Source organism: Brassica oleracea, chromosome C5 (assembly GCF_000695525.1).
Source record: "Brassica oleracea var. oleracea cultivar TO1000 chromosome C5, BOL, whole genome shotgun sequence".
In the NCBI taxonomy this organism is placed as follows: domain Eukaryota; kingdom Viridiplantae; phylum Streptophyta; class Magnoliopsida; order Brassicales; family Brassicaceae; genus Brassica; species Brassica oleracea.
Genome location: NC_027752.1, coordinates 31,024,551 through 31,030,239, shown reverse-complemented (window position 1 = coordinate 31,030,239; position 5,689 = coordinate 31,024,551).

Here is a 5,689-nt window from a genome sequence, read left to right as displayed (position 1 = left end):
AACTGTGTCGAAAGCCTTCCTGATGTCGACCTTTAGCATCGAGCTCTTCAAGCAAGAAGCTTTGGTGTAATCCCTTATCAGTTCAGAAGAGAGAAGAACGTTTTCCCCGAGGGAACGACCCTTTAAGAAAGCTGCTTGATTGTTGCTAACACAGAGCTGAAGGATAGGCTTAAGGCGATTAGCAATGATTTTCCCAATGACCTTATAGATGATGTTGCAGCAACTGATGGGACAAAACTCTCCAAGGTGGCAGGCCTAAGAATTTTTTGGAATAAGCGCAATAGCTGTAGTGTTGAGGTCCTTTAAGAGCCTACCATTCCTGAAAAATTCCTGCAATCCAGCAATAATATCCTTCCCAATAACAGACCAAGAAGACCTCAAGAATTCAACTAAGTATCCGTCAGGTCCTGGACATTTCCTAAGAGGGAGGGCGAAGACTGTTTTAGTTATCTCCTCCGGAGAGACATCCTTCTGTAGCTCATGCCCTTACGTTTCAGAGCAGCGAAAAAGCATTAATTTTTTCAGTTGCTCCACCGAGATTGGAGAAATCTGTAATTCAGTGCTCCCCAAATTATCAGTGAAATAATCAACCGCATGAGCCTTAATCCCATCAGCAGTTCCAATCATCTGGTTTGTGGCATCTCTAAGAAAGTGTATGTGATTCCTTGTTGCTCTCTGAACCACAAACATGTGGTAAAAGATGGTGTCTCTATCACCAAGCTTATACCATTGTACCCGAGATTTTTGACGGTAGAACTTTGTTTCTGCTTTAAACAGCATTTTCCATTTCCCTCTTTCCAAATGTTCAAGAGCAGCAGTATCAGCATCATGATTAGTGAGAAGTTGACATTGAAGAGAAGCCGCAGTAGCCGCTTGGTCCTTGACCCTGAGAGAAATACCACTGTAATGCCTAGTATTTAACCTCCTGAGAGACCCCTTAAGCAATTTCAGAGATCTTGCAAACTTGAATTGCAGTGATCCTTGGATATTATCGCAATTGCTCGAACTGTCTCCAAGTACTCCGGGTGATCCATTGTATGATGAAAGAACTTGAACGGTTTGGTCACCCTTCTCTGCAGTGACGGCATATTGAACAAGCAGGGTGCATGATCCGACTGTTCCGGCTCCAAGAACTCACAAAATGCATCTGGAAACTGTTTTGCCCAATGATGATTAATCAGCGCATGATCAATCTTCTTCGAGACAGGACTAGCATCTTGATTATTCCACCATGAGTAGGTTAAGCCATTTGCTTGAGCCTCAAATAATTCAGCATCCTGGATTGCCAGATTGAAGTCCTCCATACTGGTTACATCCACCTCAGTTTGCAGATGATTCGAGTGCTGATCAACCCGCAAAATTTGATTGAAATCTCCTAGGACATCCCACGGACATCTTGAAACCGGCGTTGTAGCATTGAGCAGGGACAGCTCCTCCCATAATGCTTGTCTCTCTTCCGGTTGATTGAAACCATACACAAAGCTGACGGTGAAGTTTATGTTTTCAGCCTGAATAAAGATCCCACAAGTAACAGCCTGAGGGGAAGTCTTGTAGATGGTAACTGTAACACTCGGGTGCCATACCACGATGATTCTAGCCGAGTGATTATGTTCCGAGTTCGCAAAAAAATTTCAGTCTACTGGAAGAGCTCCCAAAATCCTTCTTGAGTTATTGGGTTGTATCCGAGTTTCTAGATAAGCTCCAAAAAGAGGTATATGTACATTTATCCACTCTTTTACTAGTTGTAAGGTTTATGCTACGATTAGTGCAAATGCACAGTATCTTTCTTTGTCTGGAATATTTTTTTTAAAATAAGGATTCTAGTAGAGAGAATTTTTATTTGAGTGTCAATAACTTATCTAAGACAGGCTCACAAACAAAGAAAAAAGAGAGAGAGAGTAAGAGAGTGTACGAGAGCTATAGACGAGACAAAAATTCCGGAAGTGGCAATAACATAAACAGGAAATTTTATAGATTGCAAGGACGTGAATCCAACAAGATCAGCCAAAATAACTAATGGGCCTTCTAAGCTTATTTTGAGGATTTTTCTTGCGGTGGTGGAATGAAGATACAAAACAACTCATACGGTTTTGGAGAAAGCAGGATTTGAACGAGAGAGTTTCTTTACGCATATGAGGGCTTAAAATATATATGTTTTGTATAGTTTTGTTAAGGATGATTGTTTATCTGATAATCTATATTATAATGATTGAGTTTTTGCTCTCTTCTTATCCACATCAGCATTTTATTTATTTTTGTGGATCTCATCTTTATGCTTTTGTTTTAATATATTATCTATTCGTAAAAGCTTACAATAAATATCACTTAGTGCAGTAGTTTACACATCTTTAAAAAGGCAAACAACCCGGGTTCGAATAGAAACCATGAGTGTTTTGCATGTTTTTATGATTAAGTTTAATTAAAAGCAATTATGACTTTTACAATCTTTCTCTTTCGACTTAGGTTTTCTACAATATTGATTTTTCACGAGCTATACATCAATTTCTTCGTTTTTTTGTCATTTTCATGAAACACCATGAATCTTTATATATACTACTCGATTATAGGATAAAACGAGTAAAAACTCATTTTTTAAGAATCCTGATTTTCAGACCGAATCAGTCTAAATCATCACCGTTGGTGTCTGAGTTACGTTTTTTTGGCGATTTTACGGCCCTCGGCGGTGAGTTTTCGAACAAGGCTGTGTAATGAATTAATGGTTGTTAAGTCATTTTAATTAACTCGCGGCCTATCGCACCCAGTTTCCACATAAGCCTTAAAAGGTAAAAGGCTGATGCGTCAGACAGACCCAAAGAATCCTCCTAATCGTCTATTCTTTTTCACCGTCTCTAAGCTAGGGCCTAGGGTTCTCCCACTTCATCGCTTAACTCTCACCTCCAGTGATAAACCATTACACTCTAAACCGCTCTATTCAGTGTCGCGTATCATTGAAACTCTTTAAATTGATATAATTTCATAGTCCTACTGAAAACTTGATTAATGTAACTTTTTTTTGTTGTTTGGTCTACTTCCCAAAGTTGTCCACTAAGACATGTACGCCATGGAGGGATTCACTAATTTCCCAGACTTCAAATCCGAATTAGAACACATTGGTAGTTTCAAGGAGGAGGTGAACAAAATCGTTTACACAACCGACAACTACATGAACAACCAATGAAAAAGAAAAACATCTTCTTGGACGGAGAGTTCGCATATACCTGAGAGGAGCTCATGGAGATTCATTTTTTATTTATGTTAAAAGATCTCGCCTTGACCATATTTATAGGGTTATGTATATTGTCTTCTTCTACGTTTAATAAAAGGTTTCACTATTGTTTGGGGTTTCTAAACTGTGGTAGATAATTATTTTCTTATACTTGCACAGCTTGCGAATTTACTGGATAGCTAATGAGGATGACAATTAGTCAGCGTATCAGATGTTGAATATCAGCGGATATGTGGGTCTCTGTCCGACATATTCATGGAAAAAATGTTGCTAGATGTCGAATTCATGAAGATAAATCGGAAACTCTTTTAGACGTCTACAGATAAGATATGAAATATCAACACATAAGAAATCACCGGTTATTCTCATATCAACCTAATCAATCTATTATAATATAGATTATATACAACACGGAAAAACGAAAGTTAAAAAAACAAAACAAAATCTCATACATAAGACTACACAATGCATCAATAATGTACTCGGCTCCGCGCTTGCGCGGAGCTATGCCACTAGTTAATAGAATAATATAGAAGTATCTTGAAAGCCAGTTGAAAAACAAAAAAAGGAAGTATCTTAATAAGGTTTAATTGTTCCGGAAAAACTTAATACGATATGCTCTTTGGTTTGCAAAGAAAAAGATGTTTACGGCAACGAGTGATGGCCCCCTTTTGTCTCCATGTTATCATAATGTCATAAGGTGTTCACATCGTGCCATATGAATTATGATCTATTGCGACTTTCTCTTAGTCTTAGTGTTTTCTTGTTCGTTTGCATGAAAAGGATGAAGTAACTATATAAATGAAGTTATGATCTTAGCGTCATTAATTCAGGAAAAAGTTTTGCCTATGGGTTTGCTATAATCCACTATGTGCGGTTCAATTTTGGTGGTAAATTTAATAGACCAATCAAAACCAATGTGCTTACACAGAAAAGTTATATTTCTGCCGAGCAAGAACACATAAGAATTATTCCTTTTTACGATATATGTTGTTCCTACTTCTTAGGGCAGGATTATAGGGGGCTTTAGTGGGGTTTTAGTGGGGTTTTAAGAGGGGAGAGGTCCACAAGGAGTGAAAAACCGATGCCAGAAAGTCCAGAATAAGGATCCCTCTTAGCTGGGTTTTTCAACTGTTCGCGGACTCCACTGACACGTGGTGATCCGCGATTTGTTGGTTTTTAATTTTTTTTTATTCAGACAAAAAATAAAAATTAACATTAAAAAACTCATTTCCGGTTCCAGCGTTAATCGTGGTCTTATTGCTTTTCAACCGATTAATATTTCTTAATAGTGTAAATGACCAAAAAAAATATTTTTAATTTTAATCGTTTCCTTCTCTGGATTTACACACAAATATTAATACGTCACTAACATGGCAGCATCTAAACACCATAAATAGTGAAATTTGTATTAAATATTAAATATTTGGCATTATACATTTCTGATGGATCATATATTGAAAATTATAATATTTGAAACGTCATAGTTGGTTACATATATTTAAATCTTCATGAAAATTTGCAAGAAAAAAAGATAGTGAAAAGTCTTTGAGAAGTATCATCAAGGCGCACGCATGCATCTTGAACAGAAGTCATGCATGGTGTCGTCAATATGATGTTTTACATTTCTTTTTCTTTTTTTTGCAAAAATGGTGTCGTCAATATGATGTTTTACATTTCTTCTCCTATCAATATTTAATATTGTATCAAAATCATATTCAGATACTTACATTTACACTTATTTTATACAGATTCCATCTGTATATTATATATCCTTAAACTATGCATAAATTATAATTGTCTACAAAAAATGTATGCGTTTGCTAAAATTTGTTGACACGAGACTTGTATTAAGCTATCTACTGTATTTTACTAATGATTCAGGTTGAATGAGAAATGAAAGTAGAAGCTGTAACTTAACGACACCAGAGTTCTTTATTCCTCCAACCAAGTTTGACTATAAAAACACCAACTTGCAAGTAATATATACATAATACATGATCCCTGCGTTTATATAACCGCATGATGTAAAGGATACAAGAACTTCACTGGAAATGACATGTCATTATATATATTGGTCACCACGTTTTGTTTATTATTTAAAAAAAAATCCATCTATTTTACTTGATTTTGTGTTTGTCATTTCAAAACAGACTCCAATGTTCATTATTATCAACAAGAAGACTGATACTGAATTGATGATAGACATTTTTTAACTCCAAATAAAGAAGAAATAACCGGTGATGTCACACAAACACATCATATTGGGCCTATAAATTGGCGTAATTCTATACATCCAAATAATCAACCGAGTAAGTTCAAAATCTTAATTGCAAATTGTGTTTGTCGTGTGGTTACGCTTCTTCCATAACAGAAGTAGGGCTAGACGCGTCGGAGGAACCCCTTCTGCTCGAGCTCGCCTTAGAATGGATTCTTCGTCAAGTCTGTTTGGGGGGGGGGGGG